This window comes from Ischnura elegans, chromosome 4 (genome assembly GCF_921293095.1).
Source record: "Ischnura elegans chromosome 4, ioIscEleg1.1, whole genome shotgun sequence".
Taxonomy (NCBI): Eukaryota; Metazoa; Arthropoda; class Insecta; order Odonata; family Coenagrionidae; genus Ischnura; species Ischnura elegans.
The window spans coordinates 17,365,197-17,380,619 of record NC_060249.1 but is presented as its reverse complement, the minus strand read 5'-3'; positions in this window follow the sequence as shown (position 1 = coordinate 17,380,619).

Below are 15,423 nucleotides of genomic sequence, written 5' to 3'. Positions count from 1 at the left end.
AAACCCACACACTACACTACTTGGAGGGTAAGGGAAGGGGAGAACAATTCCTCCTCTACCTTTCCTGATGAAAACTCCTTCACTTACCATCCGTCAGGAGCCAATGAGGTCAGAAAGGAGTCAGTGCCGCTAAAAAGTGTTGCTGTAAAAAGTTATCGTAATACGGTGGTTTCGTATGATTTTTTATTGCCTGAATAGAAAAATTATTACTCCTGAAGTACGCATTTCACGCTTTTAGATTTTTAAACAACGACATCTATTTTTTCGCGAATAAATGAAAAGTGAAAATTTTCAAGCATGCAAAAACGCGACGGCTAAGTATGAATGTTGGGAAAGGCCCGTGTGGTGTTTTGGACTTATTGGACAATTGGATTCATTATTGGACATATTATTTATTCTCACTATCCTAACTAAATACCTCAACATGCACACCTGAAAAACGCCATAATATGGATATTCTCCTGTTCCAAATCTATACTATAGGTGGAAAAAAATACATGTTATCCTAATCTTTTTGTGTAACAATATCATACTATCATTACCAAAAATCGAGTAACAATATTAACAAATTACCTATTTACATACAATTGAATGAATTAAAACATTGTTAATAATAATATAATGTAATGTAATTGCACCTTGATGGATGCTTTCTGAATATGTTCACTTTATTTAGGTTAATTGTCAACTGACGTAAAATCTTGTCAATACATTCCATTTTACTGGATTTGTAGTACCAGCACTTTAATTTTCACAAAAATATCAAGTAAAATGTTTTATTTTGTAACATTATTCACAAAGAAATTATAATATTTTATTTTTAGACATTTATAATAGTAACATAGCCAAATAATTTCTTAATAACATAGGAAGTAGATTTATTGCCTTTACTTGCACAAAGTAGTAGGGATAAATTATATGCACACCATTAATAGCACTTAACATCACATCGAGAGACAAAATAGCCAAAACAATAATACAAATAGACCTTAGCAACGGGTAAAATTTATTCTGACCAAGGTGTAACTTATATTTTCATATTTCAATGCATAAGGACCTGCCTAGTCTGAGTCATTTCTAATCGACTAAGACGCAATTTAAAATCCCTACTCTCCTACCCAAGGTCTAAACTATAGCTGGAAAAAATACATGCATTAGTTACAAAAATAAAAAAAAATACTCTGTGCCATAATATCAAAAAATATCACAGAAACAGTAATGCAAATAGTACTAACAAGATAAGCTATATGAAATAAAGGTCACAACAACATATCATATTTTATATTCAATGGTTTCACATATTCAAATTCAATTCACTAATGCACCAACTGTTTTAGCCAGGGATAAATCATATTCACACCTCATCAAAGAAACTTTACAATTTGCAACTCATGCGGAGAAACTACAAACTTTGGAAGAAAAAATATTCCATCACATCCCAAATAAGGGTGAAATTTTGTAAGCATTTGGTGCAAATGAATGACTTATCCCTGTTACACCCCCTCCCCACGATGAGGGAACAGTTTGGATTTGAGGGGGGCATGCACTACACTACTTTCTACACTACGACCAAAATTAATAAGAATAAAAAAAACTACACAAAATATGCACATAAATAGCAATTCATTCAAATCAAGCACTATTACTACTAATATCATTCATTCATTCATAAACCACATTCCATTCACTCATTCATAAAATCACATTCATCCATTCATAAACCACATTCCATTCACTCATTTATTGAGTCACATTCATCCATTCATACAGCCCTGCCTACCTAAATACTGCTATATACGCCTGAATTAATTTAACGCCTAAATACGGAATCGTGGCCACGATATACGAAGACCTGCCTAATCTGAGTTATTTCTACTCGACGGTAGGATGCAATATAAAATCCCTACTCTCCTGCCACAAATCCTAACTATAGCTGGAAAAAATACATGCATTAATAAAAAATATGCAAACACCCTGTACAATAATTGCAACAAAAAATGAAAAAAAAACAACTATCTTCAGGCTTGGTGTCTTCTTTATTCCTATCTTCATTCTTCCTTTCTTCACGATAAAATCCTCAAGTCTCTAGTTGTTGAAGCAGTACCTAACCTTTAGGTGTCCATTTCATGGACCCCCACAGTCGTCTCCAAAAGCAATCGCTGTCGTTGTCCACAAGCTTGACCTGCAGTAATATAAAATAACAAAATTCTCATAATCCAACGAAGGGGACATCTAAAAAGTTAACTCTCAGCTCAGAAATATCATTTCGAGGAGACGTTAAGAAAATATTAAATTTTTATGTGTCTAGAAATTTTTAAAATTAAAAAATTGCAAGAGTGGGTACATAATTCCAAATTATTCAATGCCGATCTATCGGCGATATATCAATTTATTTTCATTATTCTTTAAACATTTGAAAGATGTGATTGGGAAATATTGGAAAATTTTCTGGGAAACATTACAGTGAGCTGAGTGTGTTATTTATATAACTTTTTTTTACGACTTACTCGGGCTTCATAGATATTACTAAAAATTGATAGCAAACATATACCCTTCTGCATTTAATATATTTACTATTATATGAATTGAAAAACAACAATGAAATTATAAAAACCAATACGTTGAAATTATTTAAGAAGACAAAAACAGAAGTTACAAATATGGCATCCATATTAAGGACACCACACCTATCCAGGAGGATGTATTTTAATAATTTCTTATAGGATGTAACTTAATAATTAAGCCTTCTGATACAAAAAAACAATATAAGTTAATTCTCAAGATCATGCAAAGAGCCAGAGGTCAAAGTATCACTTCAGAGACAAAACAGCCGAAAAAAATGAAAAATATATACAGATTTTTCCGACACCATTGGCTTAATAAATATTTAATAGCAAGGAAAAACGAGTCACCGGAAATTAAGTACCCAAAGTTAAACAAAAAAGAGTATCAAACATTGTAACATTATTGCTGTGACTTTTTTTTTAATATGCCACTTATACTCAATTAATTCACGAAAAAATTCGGAAAGGTAGAAAATATTACCGGAATCTCATTTTCCCTTCAGGCAGGGTGTCCGAGGAAGTAATTACTTGAGCGCGCATGACCGTTACTGAGTTACCAAAAGCAAGGCCAATATGGAAACCTCGACCTCCACATTACGATGAGAAAATTAAATAGTAAAGTAATACTTACGATATATTCACGAAAATCCCAATAACTGTCCTTCATTCGAATTATTATATATAATGGAAATGAAGTTTCAAATTGAAATATATGAAAGCAAATGCTATCGTCGTCGTCAACCAATCAATGCCTTGAGATTCAGCGTGGGATTTAAGTTTTATGAGTGTTACAAAAAAAAGCGAGAGATCTTAATTTTGGGTGTGGTTTTACATAAATATTTTTGCGTTCGAAAAGTGAAAATATTTATTTATTTCCTCACGCAATCGTTACTTCTATCATTGAGGTTCCTGAATGTAAAAATTATAGTGTACCTTTGTGATCACTAAATAATGGTTCTGAACTGAACTCAAAACTTGGAGGAGTAATGAATGAATTCTTACCGTCTGCCTGCAGCAACGAGCTGTATTCTTTCGATCTCTTTGCACGTGCTTTCGTTGAGGCCTCGAGTACAACACACACAACACGATCCGACGAACTCTGCAATTGAAAAGAAACGACCACTCATAAAGAGACAAAGCCACGTCCCAGAAATTCGGCTTCATGGCCGATTTAATAAATACATATTCTAATGGCCCATGGACGTTACAGAGTGAATAGGCTCACCTTTTAATTAGATTTAAAAAACTTCGAGGGAAAATTAAATTCCTCGTATTGCAGAGGAAATTAAAATAATATTAAATTAATTAATAATACTTGTAATAATAAAATAATTCTAATTAAATGGGGCTATCTTTGTTTAAATAGGAAAAATTAAGAATTGATTTTGAAGTGGGTAACCCTTCACAGGACAAAAAATAGTTTAATAATTCTTATTCAAAATGAGAAATCATGAAGGAAAATAAAATTTGTAATGAATAAACAGAAAATTAGAAACTAATTTACAAATAAAAGTTATTCGGACTGCTTTATAATGTGAAAATATTTTGCGGAGACTGTTAAGGGAGGTGATATTTTGACTCGAAAACATTTGTAAAGAAAATACGTTGATGTGTGATTATGAGTCATCCAGAAAAATGTTGGTAAAAAATATTTTGCTCATTCCAATATTTTTTTCACAACTTTTTAATTCAATTAAAAGTTGATAGGTCAATGAAATATCACTTCTAGTTACTAAGTACCAAGTACAATTTTCAAACTAAGTAGCCAATTACTAAATTGAGGAGGACATTAAGTTTATTTAATAATTTTGATGGCATAATGGGCAAATTAGAAATTCAGTATAAGCATGAGCAAAATTAAGTTCCGTTAATGACTGCAAAATTGAACATTCTCAAGCAATTCGTTAATTTAAAAATTTATATGGGAAAAACGAACCAAATTTGAATGAATATTATGAGATCATACCCCTCCTTATCTGCTGCGACTCATGTACAGCCGCAAGAAGCCGGCTCGGTAAGGTGCACCATCCCATCTTCTTCCAAGTGTCTTCTTTCTCCTTATCATCGTGACCAGCGATGACTCGCGCCGCTGGCGTCTAAGGAGAGAGCGGGTTAGTGCACACACAAATAAATAACCCTTCCGAGGATTTGCACCACTCCAAAGCAGCACACAAGAACGTGACAATGGCATCAATAGGAAATCATAAATTTCCTACCTAGCCACAGCCAGATTCCTGCATGACGCAATGGAACATGTAATGCAAAACCACGGCACAAAAAACTACAACTAACGCGCGAAAAAAACGCCTAGCCTTACGCAAATTTATATTCATTGGCCAGAAGGGCCCAAAACTAAGATGTCTTCTTCTGGTCCCGCGATGCCATCCTATTCTGTCTTCTCTTCTTCCGATGAATCTTCATTCTTCTCTTCACATCCAGTGATGGCTTGGGGACCTAGGGAGAGAGCGGGTTAGTGCATACACAAATAAATAACCCTTCCGAGGATCCGCACCACTCCAAAGCAGCACACAAAGAACGTGACAATGGCATCGATAGGAAATCATAAATTTCCCACCTAGCCACAGCCACATTCCTGCATGGCGCAATGGAATATGTAATGAAAAACCACGGCACAAAAAAACTACAACTAACGCGCCAAAAAAAAAACGCCTAGCCTTACGAAAATTTATATTCGTTGGCCAGAAGGGCCCAAAGCTAAGATGTCGTCTTCTTCTGGTCCCGCGATGCCATCCTATTCTGTCTTCTCTTCTTCCGATGAATCTTCAATCTTCTCTTCACATCCAGCGATGGCTTGCGGACCTAGGGAGAGAGCGGGTTAGTGCATACACAAATAAATAACCCTTCCGAGGATTTGCACCACTCCAAAGCAGCACACAAGAACGTGAAAATGGCATCAATAGGAAATCATAAATTTCCTACCTAGCCACTGCCACAATCCTGCATGACGCAATGGAATCCGTAATGCAAAACCACGGCACAAATAAACTAAAACTAACGCACGGAAAAAACGCCTAGCCTTACGCAAATTTTTATTCATTGACCAGAAGGGCCCAAAACTAAGCCGCAAATATCGCACACGTCTTCTTACGATGCTCCTCTTCTTTCTTCTGTGAATAATTGCGTCTTCAATCTCCTCTTCTCCGTGCAGTCTTCACTCTTCCTTCCCTGAAGTCCAGCGATGGCTTCAATCTGTGAAGAGTTAAGATTAGTACATGCACAAACAAATAAATAAATAACACTAACATGCAAGCCCTAGCGCGACGCAACGGAAAAATACTCGCAGCACACGCAAATATAAATAATCACACGCAGAAATATATCACACGAAATCACATGATAGATAAAAAACACACGCAATCCCATTCTTGCCGTTCTTCGAGCTCAATTTGATGTCTTCAATCTTCATGGCTGGAAGGGAAAGAGTTACAGACATGTTACAATTAAGTACAAAAAAAAACACTTGGTTCAGGTGACCAATTACCAATGTCCACTCATTCCCGGTACACTCACACGCATTATCTTCACTCTTCATTCTTCGAGGCCCCCAGCGATGTCTTCAATCTTCGGGGCCTCAGCTACATATTCTTTCTTCATTCTTCACTCCTGCAATAAATGCTGTTAGTACAAAACCTACCCAAATACCTTAAAAAAACTACACACACAAAAATACCCAGATGGATTTCCTGCCTAAGAATGCATTCTTTGTCTCTTAGGACCGGTCTTATTCGTAGTAAATACCTTTAACACATTCAGTGCGGATGACATATATATATGTCATGAGGGCTTTTCCACTCAGGCGGATGACATAAATGTATGTCTTCGGGAGTACGTTTTTCCGCTGGTCACTAGGGTGCTCCGAGCGCGCCTAGCGTTACTTTTTCACCCTCCCGCAGTTCGGGATTGACCTTACACCATTGCGGAAGTGTCCGTTTCTAGTTCTACGTGTTCCTTCATTTTTAGTGTTTTTTTGTTTACTTTACTGCTATTTTTGGAACAATTTGGCAGGTTGAGATTTTTCTTTTCATTTAATTCGTCTCTTTTTCATCATTCTTATCGTAAATATCATAATCATGTCTTATATATGGATTATTTTTTTAAATTTGTTTTTTTACCTTCATTTTTAATTTATTCATATTTTATGTGCTATCACAAAAATTATGATTAGACTAACTTTTTTATTAAAGATATTTATCCCCGTTTCATACTCACTACATTATAAAAAAATGATCTTAGTGCGGTGCTTCAGTTAATGATGTTATATTTTAATTTCTTTTGCTAGGAACATTTTTTATTAATGCAAATTACGTTTATCCTGGGTGATTTTTTTTTGGGTCTTTTTTCTACTTTTACGGCATATTTTCTCATTCGTTTCCCTAGGTCAATAACCAATCCTCTATTCATTTCGATTTTATTTCATTTTCTGAGTTATTCATACGTGTTGGGTTAGTTGCAGATTTTCTTCCTTTTCATAAAAAAATAACATATTAATGGCGTATGCAACACTGCATTACATTATCTACAGTATTGGTCTGTATTTTTTTACTCGTTTATTTGTTTCCTTAGCTTTGTAAACGAAATTGCGGAAAAATAGACTCAGAGGTATTTTAAGCATTACGGCATTTAACCATTATTTATTCCCTTGAAATAGTATTTTTATCTTATTTTTTAATTTATTCATATCATATGTGCAACCACAAAAATTATTATCAGACTTACAATAACATGTAACGACTCAGAGTTTTTGTTAATAACATGTATTCCCGTCTCAAAACTTACTATTTTATTCCAAAATGTTTCCTTGCGGTCCATAAGGTCGTATTTTATACTTTATTGATAATTTTAAAATAATTATTGCAAATTACGTTTTTTACATAATTTGGGTTTTTTTCCTAATTTTACGGCATATTTTCTCAGTCATTGCTCCGCTTCAATTACTTGTCCTCTGATCATTATGGTGTTTTCATTTTGTAGGTCATTAATACATTCTAGTGTTAGGTACAGATAGTCTTAATTTTCATAAAAACTAAGGTATTAATCATGCAACACTCCATTACACAAATTGTACTATTTTGCTGGATAATTTTTAAGGCTCAAGGTTGGAGTCCCTCCCTACCAGCGGCACTCCCAGAGATTATTTCAACTTGCAAATGATATTTTCTTTGAAATAATCCTCTCATAGAGAAAAATGCAGAAAGCATTTTCCTCCGAAATCCTTCACCAAGGGCCTTCACTAAGGGCATAATGGATTGGAAGCTGTTAGACAGGGAGAACTGGAAACTTGGCTGGGCCTTCCTCTCCACATGGGCGCAATTAGGGTTAACACGATTTCTAACGATTGGAGGTCAGAATTAGTTTGAGTACCGATATTCGGGAGAAAATGTGCTGTGATAGGTTTTTAGGAATGATGCAGGCTCTTCATTTCTCCGCTAACCGTGAAGGCATCCGTAGGACAGTGACTGCAATTTGCCCAGAATGTGAAGGTCAACCAGGGCACTATCTAAGGCCTTGCTTTCAAATATATCATAAACATTTGTGAGAATTTTTATCGAAATGTTTCAATTTTGCATTAACTCTGAGGTAACATAGATTTTAAAAAATGTTTATCCCATAAATTTATATTTTTCTTGCCGTTCATTGTGTGTTCTACTTCTGTGGCTTGAAAAAAAATTAAATCTACGGCCGTTGAAACAAAAAAAATACACGTAAAGACTAATTCCAAGATATTTCCGTCATTAACCTAAGGAATCAATGGTAGAAGAAGTATTATAAACGAAAATATGAAAAGTTCACTCCTTCATACAAGGAAAATTGCATGTGTGTAATGCGGGTTGCGTGAATTGTCAATTACTGGTGACGGGTGGCATACATGTATGTCATTAGGGTTTTTTACAAATTGCTTGAAATAGAAACAAAAAAAATTGCAAATTCTGTTGTATTACTTCCAAGACCACCGTTATGAAGGAAAATCACTCATCCGTCACTGGAGGTTTCGGTGAAAATATCATCCGCATTGAATGTGTTAAAGTGCACTTCCTGGTGCCATTATTTCAGCGCTGTTTCGAAACCTTTTTGAACCTGCTCCTTCGAGCCGTTACCTTTCGTGTACTTATGTTACCGAGAGCTCGTACTTTGATATACCAGGAGTCTCTCATTACTCCAGTTGTGTGATTCAGTTCGGCCCTAATGTACCATTCCACGTTCAAGATAACCTGATGTAAACCTGATGAAAAGATACGCCAATGTACAGCATCCGAGGATAACTGCATTCTTCTCAGCCTTCAACTCAAGTCGATGAATGGTGTTCTTATTATTCAATATTCACTCTGAAATTGAAATAGAAAAAATTTGGATTAAATTCAAGTCAAATCTCTCCGAATAACATAAAAGGAATGAGCGTTGGATGTCCCGCGAGGCCACTGTCTTCAATCTTCTTCATTCTTCCTGCTCCATCCTTCATTCTTTTCCTCGCATCCAGGGATGGCTTTCACCTAGGGAAAGAGCAAAAATGAAATGAAATTTTGGCTTAGATTATTAAATATGGGTCATTCCACCTTAATTCAACAAACGTTTGTCCCTTAGGGAATCAGAGTTTGATATCTGTATGGGTCTACATAAATCTCAAACTAAATACCCTGAGATCTTTTTTGAAAAAATGTGGTTTTAATGCGCTTTGTGATATTTTCGGATAAAAAATGCGTTAAATAATATAAATCCCACATTTTTAAATCATACAAATCGCCGTAGAGCCATTATTTATTGGTTGTTTCACAGCTAAGATCTTGCGTTAGACAGTCAGAGTAAAACATTCATAATATGCATTTACTAATTATTGTTATAACATTTTTTGAAAATATTTAAACATTTACTTTTTCTCCCGTACGGTTGTCCGACTCCTCTTAATACCAGTCTATGGACGTGATGACTGCTCCATATCATAGTAGTATGTCCTACAGCTTCAACTATAAACTATCAACCATGAATTCATCAAAATCTAAGACCCTACGGGACAAGCGTTTTGAAATTGAGGTGGAATGACCCATATGTACCCTTATACCCGTTTTTAATTAAAAATCGTGGAAATGGACGCTAAAACAAAGGCCATTTATTTAAAAAGATTGACACCCAAAAAATTCTCTAGCAATTCACATAATATGCCTTTTAGACAACAGGCTATTTTTTAGGGAGCTTGCTAGAGTGACATTAAATGGAGTAGGTATATTAAAATCTCTCGTAAACAAATAAAATTATTGTAATTTCATTTGCAGTTCTTTATATCCAGTTGATTTTAGCAGTGAAAGATTTGTATAAATATGTAAACCGAGTCACAAACATATAACTTTAATTATTAGCAAAGCAACAGCCAGAGAATTTGCAGAATAAGCAGTACCAAAGGAAATACATACAAAACAAGCATTTTGGGGTATAACACATCTTAATAACTATTTTGTTTAAAAAAGAATAGGTAGACAACAGAATTTAAATGAATAACTCAAAATATTGAAGTTATTGACCACACGATGTTAGCATGTTACAAGTTTAGAAAGCTTCTTTAATTGTATTGCATTGTAAATATTGGAATAGGGTGGATTCCTATTATTTTTTTACTGCCTAAATCAAAAGATTGTTACTCCTGGAGTACGCATTTCACGCTCTTAGATTTTCGAATGACGATATCTATTTTTCGCGATTAAACGAAAAGTGAAAAATTTCAAGCGCGCGAGAACGCGATGGCTAAGTAGGAATGCTGGGAAAAAAGTCCGTGTGACGTATTTCTGGTTCCCGCTGCTGCCGTGTGAGATGACCTTGGGGCGAGGCTTGAGCGCTGATACGACGCAGGCTGCTAGCAGGTAGCTGAGTACACTGCTAGCTGGTAGCGCTTGGCTTAAATAAGGATTATTAATATCTTATCAAACGAAGAAAACTTTCCGACCTTAGCCAGTTTCAATAGGTGATTATGAAGACATGTTCCCCCGAGCTCTGTGCCTCATGCATGCATTGGTAATCTCAGACGACGTATAACTCCTATCTACTCGTATAGAAACTAGGTCCCTGTGACGTCACGTGGAGTGGCATCGCATGGGCACCAATCTGGCCTTTTTCAAATGAGGATAAAAATTGACCATTACCATTCGTCTACACCGGTATTTCTAAAACCAAATAATTTGTATATTATGATTACACTAATGGTGGGTAAGGAATCGTAATCAATGCATTTCTTTTTCTTTGATGAAGGAAACTACCCTATTCAAAGTTGCTTCGTTCAACCGAGATCACGATTTACATTTCCATCTAGAACGCTTATTTTGGATAAATTAGTGCGGAAGCTTATTTTTAATAAATAACAGGGGGAGTTATTTTTTCCGGGAGGAAAACTTGATAAAGCCGCTGGGAACATAATTTAAGTCTTTGCCTTCGTAAAATTTTCTTCTATCTTCACAAGCATCGCATAAATTGTTACCGGAAACAAAGGGGGCAGTCAGGTGAACCTTATTTCTATATTCCACGGGTTAGCTGAATGATAAAATGAATAATCAATAATTTAAAACCAAACCCATAACCAGGCGTTATTATGGCGACAGAAATTAATGCGTATTTTCAGTGTAAATACATTAATCCATGCTTCACTCATTGGATTTATTAAAAACAAATTTTTAAATAATTTTTTATGAAAAAAATTACGTGATACTTGCCAGGACCTCCTCTACCCTCACGTGAGATTGGGTGAGAATCGGCTTGACCCCCTTGCCCCTCCTAAACGTCTCATCTAATTAACCCTTGCGCTACTAACAAAGTAAATATTCGCCGTGACGTTTTTAGACCCGGGAGACGAAAGCCGCAAATTTTCGTCGTAGTTTTTCCTAAGTAGGCGAAAGAATCCCCGTTTCCTTCCTCTCACTCTTTTATGACGGTCGCGGGCAAGGCTCTTGGGTCGCGGGTACGCGAAGTCTCATCGGGGGACAACCATCCAACAAAGCGGGGGACTTTAGGCCGTACCCTCGAAATCCGGTAACAGGTACCCCTCGTCTTCTATTACTGCTTTTTCTGGTAAGGGATCGCGGTCACACAATTGTTCACTAAGTCATTTTTTTAAATAAATATTTGTTCCTCTCTCAAAAAAATATAAACTAATATTTGAATTCTTTGTCTTTTGAGCAGCGTTTACTATATTTAAATGAAATTCTACCATAAATCATCTATATTATTTCTACTGTATAGATACCTTTTTCTCAACTCATACGCAACCAAACTCTACCAATGAGGTGCCAAAATGCACAGAATTTATCAGAGAACATGCGACGGCATATCTTACTTCCTAAATATTGCTATTGTTTCCTAAAATTGGTTTTTAAATAATAAAAAAAAAACAAAAGAAAACAAAAAAACGGTAAATATTCCTGACGTTAACGGCGCACAAACTGATACATTTGTTCATTTGCAACAATATCTCGCATTCTTTAAATAAATTTTATCAAAATGCGGCTGATTCCACATTCAAGTCTCCTGTTGATACGTAAGTACGAGTTATCATGTGCGTTTAACAGAGGATAGTGTAATTATTACCATTGTCGTGTTTAAAGAGGTCCTCTAACCTCAATTTGCACATGAACATTCCAATTAAATTTGTACATAAGACCCTGCCTTTTTTCTGCATTTTAAAATTAGAAACGCGCCTATTTCTCCGTGGACATGCATTGAAAAGAACGGAGGAAGCCCGCTGGGAGCGGGCGCAGCACGCTCGTATTAACTTATCTCAATTCTGGCATAAACATCAACATGGAAATTGTTGATGTATTAAATCTGTTAATTATGACGGTATAACTCCGTTCAAAAGTTGACAATGCACAGAAAAAAACCGAGGAATTGAATTCGAAGTCTGCAATATACATGCAAGCAACAATTATTCATGTGGCTAATTCACAAAAACAAATCATGAGGTGACCGGGGACCAATGCTGTCGTTAGGGTTATAAAACCCGAAAGGAAGAAGCCCAACATAAGCCCTTGGAGTCCGACATAATGTTTAGTCCTCGCCAGAAAAAGTCGAATAAGGTTGCTGCTGAGAGTGTGCGATTATCCGCGAGACCCTTCTTAACCAATGTCCTACAAAAATGCTCCGTACTGAGGGGACGCAAGAGTTCCCTGGGCTCAGTGGAGTAGTCATGCTGAGGAAACGACACAGCCGTATCGAAAGGGTTAATGGATACCCCCTAAGATGTAATATTCGTAAGAAAAGGGTGGTTTCCTATTGTTTTTTTATTGCCTAAATCGAAAGATTATTACTCCTGGAGTACGTATTTCACGCTTTTACATTTTTAAATGACGATATCTATTTTTCGCGATTAAATGAAAAGTGAAAATTTTCAAGCACGCGACGGCTAAGTATGAATGCTGGGAAAACTCCGTGTGACGTCGTTCTGGTTCCCGCTGCCGCAAGTGAAGTGACCTTGGGGCGAGGCTTTGAGCGCTGATACGACGCAGGCTGCTAGCAGGTAGCGGAGTACCCTGCTAGCTGGTAGAGCTTGGGTTAAATAAGGATTATTAATATCTTATCAAACGAAGAAAACTTTCCGACCTCAGCCAGTTTCAATAGGTGATTATTAAGGCATTTTTCCCTGAGCTCTGTGACTCATGCATGCATTGGTAATCTCAGACGATGTAAAACTCTTATCTACTCGCATAGAAACTAGGTCCCTGTGACGTCACGTGGAGTGGCATCGCATGGGCGCCAATCTGGCCTTTATCAAATGCAGTGGCGCAGCGAGGGGGGGTTTTGGGGGATAAACCCCCCCCCCCCCAGGGCTCAGAGAATTTTTAAAGTTGAGTCAATTTTACTTAATTGGACTAATATTACTTATAGAATTATGTAAGGATTATAAAAATATCCCTCAGAAGGCCGTAAAACTTACCATTTTGAACCATTTATCTTAATTTTTTCTGGGGGAGGGCTCCTGCACCTCCCGATTTCCCTGGTGGGTATTCCGCACCCCCTAACTCCCCAGTTTTAGTTGTGCCCAAAATCCCCCCTAGCCTCATTTCCTAGCTGCGCCCCTGGTCAAATGAGGATAAAATTGACCGTTGCCATTCGTCTAAACCGGTATTTCTAAAACCAAATAATTTGTATATTATGAATACATTAATGGTGGGTAACGAATCGCAATCAATGCCTTTCGTTTTCTCTGATGAAGGAAACTACCCTATTGGCTAGTACGATACAGAGTAAATATGTAGTTGACAGACGAAAGGGGTATTTTTTGCTTGAATTTTGAAAAGATAAGGATATAAAATACTTTCAGGAAATAAGGAAGGTGGAGTAGTAAACCAACGAAGCAATATTTTACATTAACGTCCGAAAAATATGGCTCTGTTGTGCCTACAACTCAAGGGGAAAGTGACCTTGAAGGGTCTATCAATTTATAATGAAAGGAAATTTGAGAATAATATGAAATCATTCGGTTCCCCTTTTTTCTTCTGTATAAAGGCGTTAGTATTGATTAGGGAGGCGTAAAACAATAAATGTGAATTTCATAATTTTTTGGCAGATGGAGTTTCCAAAGTATAAAACGCTAGAAATTGAATAAGTATAGAATTTTTCAAACCTATCAACTTCAGCTGTGAAGTATATTTTTAAAAATAATTTTAAAGCACGGTATTAACCTGTGACTCATATCATAAATGATGAGACTCCTTCACTGAATCGAATCACGTCTTTCCGTATGCGAGGGACTATTTCTATACTTAATCACCTTCTTTGCTCATTTATTCTTCATGTGACATTTGTTCCGATGCCCTTTGAAGGATAATTAAAATTAGCACCAATGAGAGTGAATCATGTATCCAGGGATGTCGACTTACAAAAAATATTGGGGGGCCCAAACCGGGGATTTTATAATTAGTGAGTTTTACGTTTTTCAAGAATTTTAGAAGAGTCATATGATCAACATTAGAACTGTAAGTCGTCTTCGCCGACTGCATTTTCTGCTGTTGACAATGGTGTAACAGGACATATTAAAAAAATGTTTTGTGGAAGTAATAAAGGGTCTGTTGTTGTTAATATGGTATTAACTTAAAGGCAACGGATAAAGTGAAGTACCTGGGAGTTATGATAACTTACAATCAATTTTGGGGAACACACATGAGGAATATTTCTGGCCCAAAAGAAGTTAAAATTCGTCAAGCGTATTGTGGGAAGATTTTCGGATTGAGCAGTGAAAGAAAGCTGCTATTTTATACTCACCAAAGAACAGGAGCAGGCAGACTTCACCCGTGAACTGAATGAAGTAGAAAGAAATGCTGAGCGATCCGTCAAAAATTGATACGAAAGAAAGAAAGCGTTACACAGGTGTTAAACGAACTACGCCGAGAGACGTTAGGCGGTGCGCTACTCTTAGATTGCTTAAGGAATTGAAAATGTAATCTTCCAGTGAGACACGCAGTACATAATATTAGAGCCCACAATATTTCCAGGTCCAAAAGAAGCGATAAATTTAGAGAGGTCATTAGCAGAACGGATAGATCTATGAATTCGTTTTTCCCCACGAAAGGTAAAGGACTTTAATAAATGCCATCCATCATGTCCAGCACTTCGCTGTTCCTCCTCCTCTCCGTCCACTTTACCTCCATTCTTCGCCACACCCACGTCTCGAGTGCCTCCAGTCTTTTCTAATCCTCCTTCCGAAGTGCCCATGTAAGGGAAATAGTTTTTCCCCCGAACCATAAAGGACTTTGATCCTCTATATTATTTCTACTGTAAAGATACCTTTTTCTCAACTTTTACGCCACCAAACTCTACAAATGAGGTACCAAAATGCACAGAATTTATCAGAGAACATGCGACGGCA